Genomic DNA, 23,013 nt, shown 5'->3' with positions numbered 1-23,013 from the left:
GTGGTGAAGGTAGAGAAGGACGAAGGAGAGGTGAGAAAAGGGACAACGCAAACGTGGTTGCGATCAGGTGACGAGAGGATCCATGCTCTCGGGCCTTTTCGTCACCCTTCGGGGACAAACTTCTCCCTCTCTTCGCCCTGCGCCCCGCGTGTGTGTGCCGAAGAGGAAATCGGAGTAGTCGCCGCTTAGCACTCGCGCGTTTCTGTCCCTTCGCTTGTCGGGCATCTCTCGCGTTTACACGACTTCGAATATCGAAATAGTGATAGAACTCCGCACTCCGGGCTCTTCACCCGTCGTTCAATGGGGTTTCGCGTGAAATGAGGTGATTCCTTTCGGTATCGAACGAAAGGAAGAAAACGACGCGGTGTGTTTGCATGTGTGCGCGCGCGCGCGCGCGTGTGTGCGAAAGCAGCGTGCGGTGAGTGGTGGTGGAAGAGGAGGTGGCGGCGACGGCGAGAGATCGACGAAACGTCTCTGGAGCGCGTGCATCCTCGAAGGCAGCTCGGGACAGTCGAGGTGTGCATCGCGAGTTATTCTGACGCGAGTGCGCCGTCTGACACTGACTGTGTCGTCCTCGTCGTTGACTGCACGCCGAGGCGCTAAAATTGGATACCTCTGCCGCGCCGAGCCCGCGCAGCTGACCGGACGCGCCGGACCGGACGATGTGCCTCGTCGCCGCGAGATCACCGCGCGAGCGATAACGAAGGTACGCAAGTAGCCAAAAGGCATTTTCCTCCGTCGCGTTTCTCCCGGCGTGCGCGCCAAATACCGCGCGCTTTGACGGCGCTAATTAGAGGCAACCGCCGAAATGGCGGGGCACCGCTTGCGAAGCCGGGGAAACACGTTTGGCGTGGGATATTAGCCCCTTAACGGGCTCTATTTTGGTTCGCCGAATATCGATCTCCGCGAACATCGGCATCGACGCTTTATTGCACCTGATGCACGCACTTAATTATGTAAATATTCATTTGTGCGAAAGACACTGGAGTATGTTTTTTTTTGCTGGAAATGAAAGGACTCATTTAAATTTCCTTTATTTAATTTATAATGGATTGTCTTTGATTTCAATAGATTACACTTCTCTTCTCTCTATTGGATGTGCGATACTTTCTTGGAATGATTTCAAAATAATAAAAAATTATTGAACTGTAATTTTAGTTTACAGTCTCAATTAATTTTCGTTGACTATTTGTTGTGGTAGTATTCATAGTAAAAATATAATATTTTGAAAAATATAATATTAATGCTACTTTTTAAATGGCATCTCTAATGCAATCTTTTAAAGAGATATCTTCTCATCTAGAGCAAAAAATATGCATTTTTCTAAAATTTTATATGAGACGACCCTAACCAGTAGGCTTTTGGACCTATGTACATGTATTTGTACAAGTGAAAAACGTACATATATTTTTGTTACGATAAAATTTAAATTTTTTTTGAAGCGATAAAACCAAATACGTATGCTGGCAAAAATAATAATGTTGCTGGTGTTCCTGATTTTACGTTTTCTTATTAATGGAAACAAGAAATGGAAAAAACTATATTTTTACGTTTAATATATGAATATGGTTATCTCATAATCTATAGAGAAGACTAAATAATGTTAATGTTAAGGAGAAAGTCTGAAATTAACAAAAAATTATTTGAAACGTTTTTTGTTAATAGCACAAAAAGCTTTGCGTAACATATGTTTAGTTTATTCGATAAAAGAACATTTACTTTGTCATTTACTTAATTTTTATGAATATTGCTTAACGAAAATTTTAAAGACATAAAAATAGTTCCCAAAAAGATTCGACAAAAACGATTTGGAAGTTTTATTTTTACTTTTCGTACACGTAACATCTGCTTTTTAATCTCATAATTTTATCGTTTTTCCGAATTTTTATCTAACATTTTATATACATGTTCTCCAGATTTCAAAATTTTTTAATTAATAATTTTAAAGTTTTAGACCAGCATATTCTTTTAAATGAAAATTGATTAAAGGTATCTAATCTCATTATTTTTCATGTCGTTCACATGATTTGCTATTTAAAACGCTTTATTATATTAATCACCTATTGTGATATGTGTAATCACTAGGTTCTACTTGAATAATATAACAATTGTTACTAATAGTAATATATACAATAAGATTCTTAATTTCTTTCGAATCGTTCTTATTAGAGTTCTTAATTGGCTCCATTTCTCGTTAAAATTCTTAGTTTTCAATAGGAATTGTGAAATAATCATACCGACATTATCGCGCTTATTCTCACGCGCATTTCTGGAAAAACGTGTCTCATTTCGCAAAGTTAATTTCTACCGATGACCTATCACACGTGCAAAAAAGCAGATGCACCTGGCGTGCATTATGCATCTCTGCATAACGACGCAACGGCTCGATCTCGAGTGACGTAAGATATTTTGCTTATGGCAAAGATAGAAAAGAAGTACCTGACGGTGCTAATGCTATTCGTCAAAGTTTCGAATATGAGAGAATAGTTAAAAGTGTGTATTCTTCTCTGTGTAAATATTCAGAGACGAACACGCATATTGCCGTAGATCCTTGAAGGTAGATCAAATTTACAGATATACACTACGATCGTGTATGCGTGCGTGTTGCTCCGTTATGCGAACTACATTCCAATGAACGGAACGCGACGATAAATCTTGTGAAGTATGTGTCCTCTTCGCGTATATAAATACAATTAACTTATTATTTTTGCATTAATAATAATTTTTTTTAAGATAAATACACTTACGTGAGCAAGGAAATTATTCTACAAGTAGACAAGAAACTTGCACTTTTAGTATTTGATTACCATTCTATTTAAAGGTATCGGAAATCAGTCGATCGAATGGCCAAAGTCCTACGTGAGTGATGAGAAAATTTTCCCCAAGCATGACGGAATACCAATTGTATGATAACGAAGATATTTTTTGCTCTTTCCATTGCAAAAGAATAATATAGACTCGAATTGCGTGTCGATTTTTGATGTAAAGAAAACGTATGTGTTTTAATTCGGTATCAAAATATAAATTTTCACGAGTCAATCGTTAAACAGCCTGTTTATCTCGGCTGCGCGCCAAGATCTCACATGCTTTCGTCGATTTGCAAAATACATACGTACTCGCGATCATCATGTGTTCTGATTTCTCTTTCAGGCGACATCGGTTTCGCTCCCTCGCGATACGCGCTTTCTCACCGGAGCGATTTCCGAACGAACAACGCGCATTCTTCGGAACTATAATCGTTACGAAGACGACGTGCGTGGCTACACATTGGAGCTTTCCGGGAATTTTAAAACGTTTCTTTATAACTCTGCGTAAAACAAAGAGATGCCGATTCTTTTTAGTCAAATGTTTAATTCTGGTCATTTTCATAATAAAAGGTTACCGGAAATATTGTCACATATTTAATACAGATATTATTTACTCGAGAAAATATGGAATTTTTGGGAATTTATTTTTTATCCTTGAAAATTACATGGATTTTTCATGAGATTTTATTAATGCTCAGGGCAATTTTTATTTAATTTTAAAAGGTTTGGAAATATTGTCACATATACGAATTTGATACGGGATATTTGTTAGCGGAAAAAATTTAAAAAATCTAAAAAAGTTTTGGGAATTTATTTTTTATCATTACAAATCGCGAATTTTTATACATTTTGTAAATTTAATCATACAGTTTAATTAAGCTGTAGGACTTCAAAGGAATTTAAGAGAATATGTTTCTTCCTGTTTTAACGAATTAATGAATATTTCTCACTGAAATTTTCTTATTGAAAGTTGATGCTTAAGCTTTATTAGTTCCTAGGTGATGAATCGCGGCGTCAACCGTTGCGAAACGCGGGTCACGCACTTGATGACTGCGAAGCGGGCATTATCCTCGATCGGGATCGGCGTACCTCGTTCCTTTCCTCTGTGCCAGTCGGCGGGAATTGCTGCTTCGAGATTTTAAAGGCGTTAGCACAGAGGTTCCCAAACGCTCGACTTCACGTTTCCTTTGATGTCGAATGGCCAAATTTTGATTACACATCTAATTTTATTATAAATATATATAATGATTTGTATCAAGAAACATCTTATTTACTGTATTTTTCAGAGATAGTAAATTAATTTGAATTATTCTTTTGTTCAAATTTTGAGATACATAAATAATAGATTTCCTTTTATATATAACATAGTTCAAATTTGCTCTAATTTTTAATTGCAAAGTGTATATCGTGATATTTGTCTTCAAACTTTTTTGCGTCGCTTTATTTTTATAACGTCCAGTTTGGGAACCAGTGCGTTGCTAGGTGAAAGATCACAATGCGAGCGGTCGAGCGAGCGAGCGAGCGAGCGAGCGAGTAGTCGAGTGACTCAGAGTCCGAGTATCCGTGGCACAGAAACTCGTGACGGCCATTGTGATCACCTTTCTTTCATCGAGCTTCACAATCTACTCGTGGAATTCATAATATCGATCATGATGTATGGGAGTTTGGCGTTACTTTGTTTAGAAACGAGATTGTCTCGTCAATACAATTTAGGGATCATTCAGCTCATGTTTGATGTCGCTACCGATTCGAGGTTTTGATAGCATGAGTATCTCCCGCAGAGGGTGGCTGAGCCTCGTGGTCATTTGGGCTTAGCAAGCCAACGGATTCAAGCTCAATACACTGCGGACATTCGGATACATTTATACGTTCTGTTCATATATACACACACTCTTGTGAGTGATAGCACAATGAACATTTAAGGAAACATTTGTATGGGCACTTGATATAATTTTATTTAATAATAATAATAAGAAAGTAAAAAAAGAAGTACTGGATCTATATTTGAGAGAGAGAGCAGGATAGAGAAAAATGTAAACTCAAGTTATCTTTATTTATATTCTTTAATTTAAAAAATATGAGTACTGAATCTATTCGATTATCTTTGCAAAATTATTTTACGTACTTACATTAGCATCTATGATGAATATAATATAAAAATTTAGTGTATACGTAATTATTCGAAACAATTCATTTTCTTAGATTTACGTTTTATTTTATATTATATAAAAAATATTGAGGCTTTTTGTTTTAAATCTAATTGGTACTTTTTAGAAGAAGACTGAATAAACTAGTAACAAAGACAATCTCTATAAAGGCAAATAAGTATAAAATTAACTCTGAATTTTTTGAACTTTCCATTATTGATACATCTTGAAATTGTTGCGAATGCTGATTCGATTTTTTTTTAGACAATAGGCGTTTTTCTTTCGCAACCTCGTTACAGAGTATCCCCCAAAGAGTATCTTGACCTAAATAATTCTGATCCCGGAAAAGGGAGAACGATGAGAATGACGGCAAGGGATCTGCTCGAATCCTATCCCTCGTATACGAGCTCCGATGTTTTTCTCCACGCACGCAGGTTACGTTTGACCCAAATACGGAATTGTGCCTGTCTTGCTGCCGGAAGTTACCGTGCAGCGATATCGCTATCGGGGAGATGTCGTAGTGACGGTATAAAAGACAGGGATATCGATAACGCCGCTGTCGGGCTACTCTCTTGTAAGTAACATGGCGTGAGTGCCACTTCCATTTTCGCCGGGAGTAGATCGGCTTTTTCGTGTGTGCGTAACAGACGTATAGGACGACGGCTGCTTTACAGCACATGCTTGATTTCTTAGATACTATGAATTTATTCATTTATTTATAATTTCATTTTATGCAAGAGGAAGATTATAATGAAGAATGTAAATGCGTGACAGGGGTCAATAAGATACAACACCATAGGAGGTTATGCTTTTTTCCAGTATATATTCTAGCAGCTAGTATATAGAAAATTATAATCTATATATTGATATTATTGAGAAATCGAGAGTTTTTAACGTAGCAATCATTATTGTGTAAAAAGAGAGAGAGAGAGAGAGTGTGTATGTATGTGTGTGTGTAACGATGCATATGTATATGTAGGAAAATTATTTTTAAATTTAAATTGCTGTGTTCTTTGTTAAGAAGGACGATCTCATAAATGGTAATTTATTGATTTTTTATAAAACTACATTATTTTTTCCACAATATAAAGCTTTGTTTAACGAAAAGATTATTTCGACAATAAAAGTATTTATAGACTTTTTTTATACGTCTTTCGAGTCTGACAGGTATCATATAAAGCATTTTGAATTAGAGCGAACCGAGCCTATAATTTCAAGCTTTACTTTGGATGAGGCTTCGCATACTTAAAGTGGATCGTACAAATTATGGGCTTGATCTCCGGTCAGAGCATAAATGCCTCATACATAAAGTATCGACGAAAATGATGAACCAATCAATCAAAAATACGTTTTACAACATATTAGCGTACATTATATGCGCAATATATAGGCAGTAAGAAATTATTTTAGAACAAAGAGCTAGTTTGAATTGATATGTTTTCTCAAATATAAAAAAGGAAGTGAAGAAGATCAGAGTTTTCGATTTAGGGTATTTCTACCATGAAATTGTATTGGGTGATGATTTTCGTGAAAATATTTCTCGAGATGACACCGATACGAAGTCCAGTGGATCAGTAGCGGTCAGTGCAATTTTATGGGAATAACTTCGATTAATGAAAATACCACGAGTTTTAGGGCAAATAGCCCAAAAGCTACAAATTGAACGGCGTGTTCAGATAGGGATGAAACCTTGCTCTCCGATGCTCGTAAATTTTTCTTCGGCGGAGCACAGTAATAATTTGCTTCGAAGTTATCTATCCGAAAAATTTCGTCATTTTTGGGAATAAAAAAATATTGTTGGAGAAGGTAATTTAGAACAATATTCCTTTATTTAACTTTTCTTGTACAAAATATGTTTTTTTTCTTTGATTAAAAGACAAAAAAGATGAGATATTATAACAGATCGATAATGTGCAACACAGGAAAGAAATATACATGATTCAATTATTGTTCCATTCATTATCTCATTATTTACATAAAATAACATAAAATAATACATTGTCTTTATTATTTTCACCTCTGTTTGATCAAATTTTTTTCCGTGAACTTTATTTGTGAGAAAGAGAAATAGCAGAATGTAGTTGCTTCCACACCGCAGACTGGTGCCTCAGAAGGAAGTAAAAGCATGTTAACAGGTTCTTCGTTAATTTACATGCAATGACGAAAAGATGACGAAAGCGCGGACGACTGATCATTACTTGGACATCTCCGAGTTCGATACGACTATTCTCCGAAACGTTCGTGTCTAAAAATACACTGACCTCACGTACAAATTGGTTCGATATATAAACCGCGAGTAGAAAAGTTTCCGAATAGATGACGCTCGCAGTTAATTCATTGCTTTGATCTATTTGCTAATAGCTTCCACTTGCGTGTCGATCTATTAATCTTTTTAAGTAGTTTATCTCTCTTCTATTATCCTATCACACTTACGGTATTGAAAACAAAATGGCATTAATTATATACAAGTTATTGATTTGTATTACAAATAACTTCCTTATTTATTCCTTTGAACTTTTATTTTTGAAATATGACGTACGGAAACTTAAAAATATCAGATATTATATATATGTCACGTTTACACGAGTGCATAACTGCTTTCATTAAACATCTATAAAGTTTCACTTGCTCTATTGCGTATATTACATATGTCGAAATTAAAGTCTTTTCAAGTATAAGTAAATATTACGTAATATGGGTCACTTTTTTAATGTGGGTATTTGCGAGACCTTAAGTTGAGTATACTAGGATGTTACAAAATCCAAACAAACAGCTAACTTCTATTTTGACGTTGATATGGAACACGATGTCAACATAAAAGCTGTTCTGTCAAATTGAATGTTATGTAACGGATCATTGATCACGATTGCGCGAGTAAGTCGTTCGTGCTTCTAAGAACTTCGAGGAGAAAGTTACGCATGACCTATTTTAAAAAAATGTTTTATATCTCTTAAACATTATTTTTTAATGCGTATATTACTTGTTCTTTAAATATTATCTATATCTCTATTTAATTTTATTATTTTTTATTGTCGCGTGTGTAAATTTATTATAATTTAAATATTAAGTATTTCTTGCATATATTTCTAGATTTATTAAAATCTATATGTATTATTCTGTGGTGACAGAATAAAAAATAAATTAAGAGCGTGTGTTACGAATTCACAAAGAACTCCATTTTAATTATGATGCGGCAGCGCTCTTATTAAAGTCCAATTTTGGCATGATAAAATCTTCATTAAGTTAGTTAAACTCATTTGTTTTTTATACGTTTGCTGGCTGTTAGCTCCTTATTATATGTAAAATTTGTCGGTGGAAAAACATTTTGTTTTCTAGAATTAACTCAGCATGCGTTTCCTTTTACGAACTCCGTTTCACAATATCGAGTGCAAGAATTGCCGAGAAAAAAGAAATACATGAACGTTAAACGAAGCGTTGCGGTAGGAATTTGTGTGCGGTATTTCAAGCTCGTGTATACGCTGCACTGCAAACATCCTCAGTGAGAATTTTCGTCCGCAATTAACATTCTGCCGACGATGGACTTCGCCCTCTTTTTCTCCTGCAGTTTCTCGAAGCATAAATTATATCGTCGACGATGAAATGAGCGATGACAGGGTTATTGTCGCCAGAATTTTGTGACTGGCGCATAGTGAATGACAATCGCCTGTTTTCACTCTATCTTATGATGATATTAATGTCAATATATTTAAAGTAATAGTTTTCATCGATGTTTTTTTAATTTATTTGAAATTAAACAAAAATTTAGACATATTTATGTGCTATTAATTTTTTAAATAATTCTGGCAAAAATTATGAATGTATATTATAATTAAAATTTTACTACTATATTTTTAATTAAAAAATTTTTTTCTTTGTTACTCTAGATTCAGATTGAATAAGAAGTAATTAAACAAAACATTAATTGTTTTTTCTAATTGCATTTATCTTATTGCATTGAAGAAATTATTAAATTATAATATGTACAGTAATGTATTTTTATTTAAAAAAAGATTTATTATTTAATGAAATAAGTCCATAATAACCATTAAAAGCTATTAAATAACCATTGAAATAAACATAAATAGAATTATAATAAGTATTTTTTTACTTAACATGAGTGATGGTAATTAATATGAGTATTATTTAATATGAGTGATGGTAATTAATATGAGTATTATTTTTAACACTGCATATATTTGTAATATTTATTAGAAAATTATACATTTATTGATTTAGATTGTATTTTTGCATCTCAATGATTATTGAGTTTATTATAGTTTTTAATATGTTAGATATGATGACAACCACAATATTGATACTGACAGTTTCCAGTTAGAGATCGCAAATAGTTTTCAGTTATTGTTTCAAATCGTCTTATCGACGGCTGTTGAAACGCCGACACCTCGTTTTCCCACAGCTTTTGGAGCGTGGCCAAAAGCTCTCGATATTAGAAACTCTATCATAGCCCTAGTTTCCACAAAAGACAAAGCGGCCATTTGTTGGATAGAACGCTTTGCCTCTCCGCTCGCCACGTATCGATTTTATTAACGTTCAAGAAACTTTTTCAATTATTTCGCGCGATTGACCAAGAGTCACCACACCACGCTCGATAAATCACGAAGCCATAGGATATACATTATACGTTTCGTACGCAATACATAGTTTCCGTAGTCTAACTTGTAACTTGACTCGCGACAAATGCCGGATGCAGTCGGGTCGTTGACCGTAGAAATTGGAAGCGAAAAATTATTCATCGACATTGGCTAACATAGAATCGATAACGTCTCACTAACCAAACTGTAAACGCCATGTACAAATGATTACTCTGACACAGCATCTATCATGCCTGTGATATGGAAACAATCAATAATTATCAACAGCGCAACAGAGAAAACAATGGAATTTTCCCATTGCTATGGTAGATTTATATTGGCATACTTTGTTTTTGAATAGTCTCTTGAACAAAAGTTAAAAATGAAATTTTGAAAATGGTATAGCAATTTTTGTAATACTGTTTATATTTGTAATAATTAATTTTTTCGCAATATAATCAAAAATAAATGTCTGAGAAATTGCAATGTTTAGTTTTTGAGAAATAAAAAAATGAGATGTTTTAAACGATCTATGTCAGTATTAACTTTCTCTAAACACTATATCGCAATATTATTTTTTCTGCTACAATATTTTTTATAAAAATTATATTTGGAGGAAAAGACACGAATATACATAGGATATTTGAGAAAAAAAGATATTTAATTGATAAATTAAAAAAAACATTTTTATTAAACACATTTTATGAATTTCTTAGTATAAAAAATAATTAAATTTTCATTAAGATTTGTTTTTAAAAAATTGAATTTTGTTATCTGATTCCACTGTTTTCGATTGCTCTTACATAATAATTTTTCGATTCTAATATGTGATGCGTTTTTTCGCAAGTCAAAATGCTTTTTGTTCGGATCGAGCAGTTCTGTTTGAAGGTAGGTAAGAGACCGGTCGTAAAATCTCGGCGAAGAATACTATACGTTGATGCACCATCTCTTGCAAAGGATAAGCTAAGGAATCGCTTACGAAGGGACCACCAAGCAAGAGTATCTCTTTTGCGAACCCTCGGGGCAAATGTTCACTTTTGTGAATGGGTTTCCTGATTGAATGACAAATTTTGACGTTGACAAATTTGAGTTTTTGTATAGATACAGTGAAAAACTTAATTAAACAATACTATAATTAAGTGTAGTTTGGAAATATTGAGTTTTTGAAAAGCAATAAATGAGAAACAAAGTTCTTGATTTAGTTAATTTAATTGTAATTATTGTTTAATGATGATTTTAATTTGCTTTTATTAAAGATTTAAATTTTCTGTATTTATTATAGAAAACAAATAAGAACAAAAATATTAAATTAAATTTTAAGGGAAGAAAAAAAATAAAAGTATGAAATAAAAGTATCAAATAAACTCGCGTGTCGCGCGTGATATTAAATATTTTAATCAAAAAATTAAAAGAACAAGAAAAAAAAATTTTTTACCTAAGAAATTAGGATTGTTGATAAAGATAAATAAACTTTTATTGATAGATTTTATATAGTTTCTCACTACAATTCTAAAAAATTTTTATTTAAAAATTATTAAAAGATAATTTGATGAAATAATTTGATTATAAATTATTCTACATCATTAAATTTGATGTAATATTCCTGTGAATTCTACAAATTGAAACATTGTTTACGTGTTCTATTTCTGTGCTTAGTGTTTATAAAAAAATGCGAACGAAAGTAAAGTATATTTTGAATTCTTTTATTTTTTTTTAACACAGATGATTATTTTTGTAGAAACATATGTTCACTTCTTTCACGCTTTGAATGTTTCTCTCAGAATCATCGTCAAAAGTGAACCATGCAGATTCGCCTTTACCTCATCTTCCATCTTTCGCTCTTTCTATTCGTCCTTTCTCGCGATATCTTGAACACGGATTCTGCGATCCGTGAGAAAGTCAAACAAGAGCGAATGCCAAGACCTATTCCACGAGTCCGATCCGAACAGGGCTCGAAGATCGATCGTGACCTTCGGCTTTCTTGCTAGAGAAAAGTAATCCAACGGGTATACACACTATTACATAAGGCAACTTTTATTCCGTTTTACGTCATACTCGCATTCAATCTGGCATCCGCGATGCAGATATTTTTCCGAGATGGACCTATGATAAAAGTTACGAATGGATTTTTGTTATCTTACACGATGGAAATATTGGATCTTTTGTACATCGAATAATGCAATTTAATGTTTAGTTGCATTTTCATATATGAATATTAAGATTATGGAAATAGAACAATGCCGATGATTAATTTTAATAGCAAAGTGATGACTTGCGAAAAGAAACGGCAACTACGTTACACATCTTTATAATAACATGATTATGAATATTGAAATTGTATAATTAAATATTCTTTATGCTATTCTTATAAAATTGATTGAACTGTTATTGACATTAAATGTTTTAAATGTTAAGTATTTATTGAGACGCACTTATTTTTAATTTTGTTATTTCATTATTTTGTTGTTTTTATATTTTATTCGGTAATTTTAAATTTTAATTATCGTTTTATATATAGAAATTAATTAACAAAACAGTTAATAGCGTCATTAAATATTTGAGTATTCAAATACAAAAGAAATGATATAAATTTTTAATTGTACACAATATAAAAAAATAATATAATACATATTTAATAAAATATACTTTTTATAATTGTTCAAACAATTAATTATAATTTAATGTAATTAATATTGCAATCTGAAATTTAAGAAGTTATAATTGTGATCCTTTATTAAAGATACAATTTACAATTCTTTGTATAATATATCTTTGTCATGGATAATTATAGTAAAAAATAAATATCAAACAATGAATATTTAAAATTTTTAAAATATTTTTTTAGGTATTTTGTTGAGATATATACGCTTTTTTGCTCATATTTCTCTTAAATTTATATCGATATTATTCAGATGTTTTTTTAACACTAGAAAGATTATTTATTGTGTACTTTACAAAACATAATCTTGGTTTTATTTTATCAAATTTTTTTCCGGAATGCCAATAGGGAATATATGAAAGGACCTATTTGATAGCCGCCGATGGTATAACCGATGAGATTTGCACAAAAAACATGTAAAAGCGAACGAAAGTTTTCAATAGACGCTCACTTTTCCCAGCGGGTCGGCCGCTTCGGTCGGTCGCCGCTTCGAGCTGCAGTTAATGGAAATCGCTTTTAACGATAAACGTCCATTATAATGGCCGTCTCGCCTCTCGTCTCCTCATTCTCCATCGGTTAAGTCGAGGGGAAAGTGAAAACTGAGGGACCGGTCGCGCGCGAAAAAAACAAAAAGAATGTTCCGTCTCCTGACAAACAGCGCGAGTTTGATTATCGGCATAAGAGACGGAAAGTTAATTAATGCTCGCGCTGATATTCCGCGAGCGAGATTAAGTGCGTTAGAGCAGCCGCGCGTTAAAGCGTTCGCCTCGTTAACATTCAAACTGCTAACTCTATTAATTGTAATCGCGGATTATAATGTTGGTGATAACAAACGCGATAATAACGATAATCACGTGTAATGCACTCGTTGCATAACGAATGTAACGGGTACGAACGTCGATTAGGCCGTTGATTCGCTTTGGCGCGAGGATATTTTAACAATAGGCATTAATTAACTTAGATACTCGTCACGAGGTAAAGTTATCGTGAAACCTCGTGGTGATCACGATGTCCTTTACATCAAGGCGTTTTATTGTCCTCCCTCATCGTCACTTAACGATAGCCGCAGAATTATGTTACTTTGCTACTAGCAACTCGAAAATACGCCAGTATATCGAGAATACGTTGCAGCCTGCGCTTTCATCGTCTTTTTATTTTCGGACCGAGCAAGATTGAGAGCTCGAGTACGAACGGCGGAAACGAAACAACACATCAGGAACGTAAAAGTTCGTACGCGACGCGAAATCGTGTCGGTTTCTCTCGGTTCCACTTTACAAGATGAACGATATTGAAGAACTGCTGAACGTGAACGAGGACTCATTCAGACAAATTGTATTATTCTTGGTTTGTGGTTGTGACGGCGATGATTTCGTGCCGTCGAAATTTGTCTTACTTTCGTCGTGGTAAATCGCAATTAATTATCGAGCAAGCCCAAATTGCGCTTTTACGAACCTTGAACAATTTATTTGTGTGTCTCAAGAGAGACTTGAGCATAAAAAGGAGAAAAAGACTGAGGCATAAGAGACAAGTTGAGAATACATTCCATTTATGTATTAATAGCGAAAAAAACAATGGAGAAGTTATCGTAAATTTCTCTTTCATAACACAAGTACTATTCCCATAAAACTTTATTTAAATTAAACAAATATTACGATAAAGAAAGGAAAAAATCTCATTCAAGAAAAGGCACGTAAATTTTTACGTTTAAAAAACGATTAAAAAAATTTTTTTAAATATTTTTCACCTTGAGAGAATAAATCTATAAGTCTTGTATTATTAATTTAAAGTTTTTATTACTTCGTGATATGTTATCTTGATCATTAATAAGTAATTTAATGAACCTCAATTTCTTATAATTTTTATCAAATTTGTTTAATATCTCTAACAATAAATTTGAGATTATTATTTGCAAATGTTCTGAAATTAAATTGTTATATCTTTTAAACAATCTAAAAGTTAAAACATATATGATATAAAATACAAAGTGTGTGATTAATAAATTGTTTTCAACGATGTTTAGTTAAATTTCATATCTCTATCTATAATAGGCATATTACAGATAATTTATATTATGGTTTAGAAAAAAATAGAGCATTATTTAAATTACACGAATAAATATGAAAATTTACTATTATCGGTGAAAGATAAATGTCGGAATAAATTTTATGAGGCACAAATATAATTTAAAAAGCTATATTTAGATTTGCTTATATCTTTAAAGTTGAACGTATTAAATAAGTTTTCTAATTTAAATATTTTGTAATTAAAAAGTTTATATTATTAAAAAGAATTCTTGGAATATTCTGTACAAAATAACTACTTTCATCGCGCCTTACGGTTAACCAACTGACATAAATGATATTTCTTGTCATTTTGCAGACCATACGAGTATTTTGCAAGACTTATGGCCGGATTCATCAAGTTCCCTCAAGCAGATAACGGCCGTTTCATCAATGTCCGTTAGCACTGACGATTGTTGGAACCGTGTGATGGCTTTAAGTCTTTAACGAGGCACTAAAAATCGAATCCAGCCTTCGTTAACGAGAATTTGAGGGAGATTAATGAAATCGGCTGTTGGCCCATTTTTTATTCTTGGGCAGAAATCTTGTCTTTTATGCAGCAATCTGAACTCTACTTCCCGTAGCACAATTTGTTTCAATTTCGATATTAAGTATTATATTTTTAATTGTTTAAGTAGACCAAACAATTTTTTAATGGAGATTGTATCGCGTGAAATAAATAGAAATATTAATTCTCTCACCATTTAATCATCTTCCGTAAACTTAATTGTAACTTTTGGTAATTAAAAAAACAAGATTAATCTCCAGTCTCTTCATTAACAAAGAGATAAATGTTGGTTACGTCAGAGATTAATTTCTGCTCTTATACCGGTAATGTAATTCTCTAAAATGCCCAATATAGATATAGAAATATTACATAAAAATAATCTCTTTCTCGAGCAGACAATTGCATCTCGTAAATAACCGCTAAACACTAGGCGCAATTAACAGTTTATATTCAGTCACGTAGTCGAGTACACTATTCCCTTAAATGCAATTTTAGACCTGATCAATATGGTCAGCCGTCGGTCAAGCCGGGCACTTAAAATCTGCATTAAATATGCACTTCGCTCGTCTTCCAGGCTAACGCACTCGAGCGACGAGCGACATCGCGTCGTTATTTGCTCAGCCATCGAACGGGAATAATCTCTCTAAACGCAGCGATAAGGATAATGGCATTGACGCCTACAGTCGCCGTAGATGATTCACGTCGTCGTCATCGTGCCGTCGCAAAATGCAGCGCGCGCGAACAGGTGCGCGGCGTCGTATGATCGATACACTGTAATATTCACCGGAGGATTCTCTCGTAAAGAAAGATTTATTACACCACCGTGAGATCCGCGACATGACTGCCGTAATTCCGAGAAATGCATTTTCACTCAACTGGCCGATGGCATTTCCGCGTTGCTCATTTAATATTGCTTCATCTATTATTGCTTGAGCTGTACATGCGATAAAAGTTATATAGGTAGTTATACACTATTTAAAAGAAAAGTTACAAAAGTGTGAAATATTGAGTAAATTAAGTAAAATGATTTGCTTATTGTTAGAGGGTTTTCTCATTAAATTTAATTTTAACAGGCAAGTAAAAAAAGCGATAAATAATAGAATGAGATCTTTGTGTAGCTAAATTTTTCTATAAAATTTAGTTAACTACGAGTTTGTAATATTAAATATAATTTTTAATATTAATGTTTGTTACGTAACAAGAGTCAAATTAAGTTCTGATTTAATTAAAATTTTATTTCTTATTTTTTTTTAGAATTTAAATATTTTGCTAAAAAAACAGTTAACTTTTACCATATCGAAATATTCTCAAGGAAATAGTACAAAACAATTTTTCTCACTTTCCAATTAATGCTGATAACGTGGTAGTAAAAAAAAACTTGTAGCCAGAAGAGTTTCTCAAGTATATCTCTGCGTATCCTCGTAGAAAATCGCTAGAACGACGACTGCGGACTAAAAATAACTTTTCATTCATAAATTTATTACACCGCCATCTCAGCCTCCACACGCGCTGCAAAATAAACTCATTGCACGACACTAAGCAAAATGTATTTGCATAAAAATAGATCTGCACACGGCTAGATGCGCTCGTGTAATTGCTTTCAGACATGCATTAATATCACCGGGTGAATTTGACATTGGCTTTTCTGCCGAGGACGACGAGGAATGCCAAAGCGCTATTTGACGTGAGAGGGCCTTAATTTTCGACAAGTACATTCGTCGTCTCACTCGGTCTGTATTCGCAGAAGACGTGAAATTAATCTCGTAAAGTTTATAATCCTTTAATTTTTGCATTATATTGCATAAAAGTGATATGAAAAAGTTGATTATCATTTTAATCTGAAAAAAATTGAATTGTTACATTCCATTATACTGCACTTTAACTTTTAGATAAGGTGAATAATGCATTCCAAGGATAGCTTATCTGCATAGATACAGATGCATGATCCAGAAGTCGTACGCTTCGTTTTAACTATGAAGATTTTTATATTAAGTAAAAATTCTCAAGCGAAATTTTTTTCCTGTAGTCTTCACGCAAATTAAATACCAGGAAATAAACGTTTATAATTACAATTAAGCTGATATGTGTTCATATGATTAATTGATAACTTTTGGTTTGATTATTTAAAAATGATTGAGAACTTTATATTGAAAAGTTATTTATTTTGTCTTATAATCATTAACTTACAGCATTCAGTATTAATAACTGTTCTTCGGCGAGTAACGGTATCCCATTTGTCAAATCTTTTATTTGCAACTGTAAATCACGTTCTCATCAAAACTTATCGCAATTATTCAATCGCGCGTGGTGCGCCTTCGCGTGGCTTCGATGTCGAAACGAAAACTCGCGCGCACTTGATTCTAATTCAGATGAGCATTAATCACAGGAACATGATCATGCTCACCTCTGTTACGTCGTTTCTGGCATCGAGATATAGTGGTGCAACTGCACTATCTCTGCGTGCAATTACAGCCGCATCGCGCGCATCGTACTTGTCTTGCAATGTATCTCGATGCCCACGTTACCTTTTCTCAGATCGGATAAGGTTTAGTCCTTGTATATGTATATTTCGTCTAAGATAGCAGCAAACACTCTCGATGGCATAATGACTTATAATCATAAAAGCAACTTACAGATAAAATTTATTTGATTAAATATCTTATTTTGTTCAGTTTTTTACTTAAAGTACATATGTGTCACATCTTAAATTTTATACATTGTCTTACTGTTACGTATCTGTGTAAAATTTGAATTCAAAATTTAATATTTTTATTGATTTTAAAATTTACTTAAATTTTGGCTTGATCTTAAATTTTATGTAAAATCCTTTTTTGTAGTACTTAGTTACAAATGTGAGGAATATTGAATTAAACTTTTTACATTACTAATATAACTTTAATAAATATTCGTGCCAAAATTTCTTGAAGTTTTTTAGCTATTGTTCTAAATATAAGAATGCGTGTGTGAGTATATTTAAATATAAAATACATTAAATAAATAAATGAAGAATATATAATTTTAACTTTATTTGTGAGGCACTGAAACTTGTAGAATTATTATTTGCATATTTCAATTTTTATTTAATTGAATGACCTGAATTTTTTATTTTAAACTTTGCTATACATGAAGATTGTACGTGACGTGTCGATATCAAGCGAATTTCATCATGCATAACACGAGACGCGCGCTGAAAATACAGCGCAAAAGATGTAAAACAAGAGTTTCGAGCCTGCAATGCGTTCATCTATTTCCACTGCATGCTGTAATTCGATGCAGGCCTTCCTTCTCTCTCTCTTCCCTTTTCTCCTCAATAATTCTGACATTTGTATTTACCGCCTCTCTGCCTTTTCCTCCTTCTTTTTTTCTCCTACTATTTGTACCGTCTCTCATAAAGGATTGCGGAACTCAACGTGATTGAGGTGTGTTTTCACTTTCACACGATTTCTAGTCGAAGTTCATCCTCGCGTTGCATTCAAGGTACATCTACCGCTCGCACCGCGCATCGCAGACGCAATTGCGGGACGACACACTTCCGGTTGCCTACCATTGCGGATTACAGGTTACGGACTGTAGACTACAGACTACGCTTCTCTCGCGCGGAGAAGTTGGTTGAACTCCAATTTTCTGCGTTCAACATTCCGTGCGTTGTGTCTGTGATATCAATTAAGATGACAGCGCAAATGCTACAAACAAATTTCGCTAGCGTCTAAATGGTTTGCGTTGAGCATCGATTGATATAACTTTATTACTATAGCGTCTGATTAATCATATTTTCAATTGATGTCATATATTATTTCATTTCCGGCCGTATGATTTTCAATCTTTTTATGCTCTCTTATCATTACTAGTTATTTTTCTTGATTTTTTTCAAGTTTTAATAGCGTGATATATAAAGTGAATAAAAAGAACTTATCGCTCGGTATATTTTAATTAGACTTTGCATATATAAGAAGTTTAATCTAAAACTTAATTGCCACAACATTTAATATTAAAAAAAAAAAAGAATATATATGTATGTATGTATTCTATTCTTTTTCATATTAAATGAATATTAAATGTAATTGTGTGTGTGTGTGTGTATGTGTTTAGTGGAAATATTTTTATTAAATAAAATGTCGATTTTATCATAGAATTTGCAACTAAAAAGATATCCATGCCTCCTACTGCTTATAAAATATAATTTCAATATTCTTTCATTTACCTGTCTTTATTAAATAACGCAAATGTAATTACTTCCGCAAATATTAGCAAAAATCTTTTTATGTCGTGCTGCGCGACGTGTATACCAATTTATTAAATTGCCTTTACTTTGATCATGATAGTAACGAAATTAATTATTCAACTGATTAAAATAAAACTATGCGTCTTGATATTGTCTTGATTCTCAACTTCTTCCGTCGGTCGTCGCGAATGTATCCACGATTAGCGACGCATCGCCGTCGTCGTCGGCCAATGTCTATTTTTGCATGCTTCACCGGTCGATACTAGGTTAGATCCAATTACCGGTTGCCGTGGAATATCGCCTCGCACGTGGCTACGTTTATCATATACTAACACGCGTACAAAACATACGCATTCTCACACACGTGGCAAACGTAATGCTCTCCATTAAACAATTTTATTAATGAAGTTTTTTAAATGAAATTTAATTAATGAAATACGTTCCTGTAATTATATTGAGTCACGTAAACGTTGAATATATTACTATTAAATTATCTGTGAAAAACACGAAAGGTTGGTAAAATTATATGATGAACATTAGGGAAATATGAAAACAAAATCTCTAATTATATTTTAGATTTTTTATTTTTCATGAATAGAAAATTTTATTTATTGAAGCGAATTTTGGGTGTTTAATAAAATTTCAATATTAATTAATAGCAAATGTATATTTTGAGCTTCATACAATTGCTGATGCAGATTATCAAGCTTCAAACGTAAACATAGATTGAAAAGCTATTATTAATATTTCAAATTAAGTTACTTAATTTGATTACGATGCTGAAAATATATATTTAATAAATGATATCGTGAAATTTTATTTTCAAGATCCGCTTTGACCGAAAAATAACATTTTCTTCTCATGATTGTATTAATTATTGTACATACATTGGCTAATAAAATTGGTTCAATTTATTATTTTCTATTTTTATTCTTATCTTTTCTATTTTTGTTGTGTGAAAAACATATTTATTGGCATTTATATGTATATTCGGGACATTTATATTTATTGGAAAAATAATTTCCGAACCTGCTGAATGAATAATAATACACGCTTGCATGTAATTACGCTTGTTAATAATAAATTTCTAATTATGCAATTGTCATTGCTTTTCTCATTAGTCATAATTACGAATTAGACTTCTGTCTCTGAACTTCCTTGACTATATTATCAATCAACTGAATACTCGAGTCGTCTGCACGGAAAATGTAAATCCAATTCCTATCGACGCGCGATGTATTGACGATTAGCTAGATTACGTTGCTTCCTATTTTCGAATTGAATTACCTGTTTAATGGTACTTATTTTATTGCATTATTTGTGCGTGTAACCGATCCGGAAGAAAGCGGTAACGTTTCCACGTGATCGATTTGTATTTTATTGCAACTTGATCGGAACGCTATTTGTATACGCAGCAGAAGGAATATGTTTTTTCTGTACGTGCACACTCTTGTATTTCACATGCGAGCACGTTTTTGTCGCGATCAAAGCGAAAGCACGAACGATATTTATCGACGCTCGCGAGAGATCTCTGACGAGATCCGCCTTTTTATTTTTCTCTCTTACTCCACGCACTTCGCATTGTTTTTTTGTTTTTTCTCACTTCACTCGTGCAGATTTGTCCATTATCCGCTTTTACGATGAAACGCTCTACGGAAATAGACGACCACGGAATTCGCACGTACGCATTAAAACGCGAAAATAGTATCTGGCATTTCGGGAAAATACAGTCGCGCCAGCAATCCTGCGCTCAGCTGTTTCTTTTTTTTTCTCTCTCTAGCGCTTCGATATAGCGGAAATGTCACATGCTTAAGCTCGCAATGTAGACTGTTTTTATTTAAAAAATAATTTTTTTTAATTGGTAATTTTTATAGGGACAAACATGTACGGTTTCAGAAAAATATACTTTTAGAAACAAATAACTTTACTTTTTCTTGATTTAACATGCTTATTATCGTTCGATTGGCCATACAGATTTTTGTCTTTATATAATATTACAGCAACTAGAATTAAATACAATTACTATGCTCGCATTAGGGGTTATATGGTACACAGTGTCCAATAAAAAAAAATTAGACTCTATTCTAGAAGGAAGCTGTGGACATTCTAGCACAGCCTATACAAATAGTAACCACGCAGTCTAAACGCCCCTTCCCGTCGAGAGCCGCGGTAAACATAGACTCGTGTGCCTGCGAACTAATTAAGTCGGCTTCTATCGTCGGCCGCAAATAAAATAAACTGAAACCCAACAAGACTATGGTCTGCAATGTATTTCCGCGATCGGCTCTGGTAAGACAGAATGCATTTTTTTTTTTTATTCCATTTTTAGAACTAATGCTTAACAATCTTATCTTTCTTACGTTATTAATACTAAACATGTCCATATAAAACAATAATGTAAAAATTTAAAGCGTGTAATTTAAAACTATATATATAATGCGTCGTAGAAACGATATTTTTATCTGTTTAGCAAATGAAATAAAGTTTTTTTAACAAAATGTTTCTTTGTGATATTTATCGGAGCGTATTTGCATAAATTCTCATGCGAATTTTCTCGAAGTACAAAAAACAAATTTCTGCGTCAATAATAGAATCCGATTGCGTCGACTATATTGACGATTAAGTCATTGTCGCGTTATCGTGTATATATCATCTTTATGAATTGCCATGGAAAAAAATTCTTGCCGCTTCTCGAGTATCTATAGTTCTCAGCAGAGCTCTGAATTGTATTGTTCTTTAGTAGTCTCTACTAGTCATGCCATTTATAAAACGTTAGACAAATGGTAATGATAATGGTAGACAAAAAGTATTGTGTGAACAACGTGCGATGCTTAATAAGAATAAGAATGAAGTGCACTTTGATAAATATCTTTCATGATAATTTAGTGAGCAGCAGTGAGATACTCATCTTATATAACTCTATTATTGTATTAATTAATATTAATTCCCACATCTATTTTTCTTCGGTCGAATAATATTTAATTATAAAATTTATATATTTTATTTTTTTTTAACACATTTAAAATGTACATACTATTATTTTTCATATATTGTTTTTAAAGTGCATATGTAAAAACCAGATCCTAGATCGCGAATCAAATTGAGCGCTGCTTCGACGAAGTAATTCCGCGATTCCGAAAAATTCCGCATGGTTTAAATAAGATCTTCGATTATCTCGAATCATTTCCGGTCGTAACCGACGATTCCCACGACAGTCGCATCGGATGCCGTGATTTATCGGCGAGAAGTCTACCGAGAACGGCAGAACTAAAACGGGACTACAAAAAATAATAAGAAATAAGAAGAGAGAGTCGCGCGATTACACGCATCGATGCTTTCCTCGTCTACCATTCTCTCTTCTCCTTTTTCCATTCCTTTCTTCTCGGTATGTTATTCATTGTTCTTCGAGACGAGCCGTTGCGCCGTCACCTCTTGCCTCTATGCCTCTTCTACCTCCTTTCTTCTCTCGGCCTCGTTCAGATTCGCGGTCGTACGCTCGACAAATTAAACTTCAACTCGCCCTGAAGTGCTTTCCGTTCACGTGAGACACATCGCATACACACACGCTCGCGTAATAACCAAAGTTTCTCTGCCATTGCCGAAGAATTTGGTATTCTCGAAGCAAGACCAATGAGAGATGTTACAATCTGTGCGAACTATCTAATTCTAGAATATTAATAAGGAAAGATATACATGTGCGAAATTGAAACGTTATTGAAATGTAGTAAAATACTAGAAACAGTTGCTAATAATCTTATGTATATCTTTGTATGTGGAGTATATTTATATAAAAATTTTTTCAAGTTGATATTAAATTAAGTAATGTAAAATAAAACAAATATATAATTTTTTAAATTATATTATTATCTATAATATTTTTAATACACTCATCTCAGAGAATGTTTCATGAGTGTTTGAATTAAAGAATTTAGAATTAATATATCAATAGATTGGCACATATCAAAAATCTAATAGAGTTAACAAATACAATTAAAAAATTGAATATGTATCAAAAATA

At 33.1% G+C, this 23,013-nt stretch overlaps 1 protein-coding gene across 9 annotated transcripts in view; it reads left to right on the top strand.

Annotated features, from left to right (window-relative positions):
* LOC105836927 (serine/threonine-protein kinase tricornered) overlaps window positions 1-23,013 on the top strand; it is a 133,802-nt gene that overhangs the window by 91,277 nt on the left and 19,512 nt on the right. The window contains exon 1 of one of the 9 annotated variants that reach the window (XM_012681317.3): window positions 569-706. The exons of the other annotated variants lie outside the window; for them this stretch is intronic. The gene's annotated coding sequence lies outside the window, so the exon portion shown is untranslated. Of the gene's footprint in view, window positions 1-568; window positions 707-23,013 lie in introns of those variants that run through there. 9 annotated transcript variants of the gene reach the window in all.

Source organism: Monomorium pharaonis, chromosome 11, assembly GCF_013373865.1.
Source record: "Monomorium pharaonis isolate MP-MQ-018 chromosome 11, ASM1337386v2, whole genome shotgun sequence".
In the NCBI taxonomy this organism is placed as follows: domain Eukaryota; kingdom Metazoa; phylum Arthropoda; class Insecta; order Hymenoptera; family Formicidae; genus Monomorium; species Monomorium pharaonis.
The sequence above is the reverse complement of the archived record's forward strand: the minus strand, read 5'-3'. Positions and strand labels throughout refer to the sequence as shown.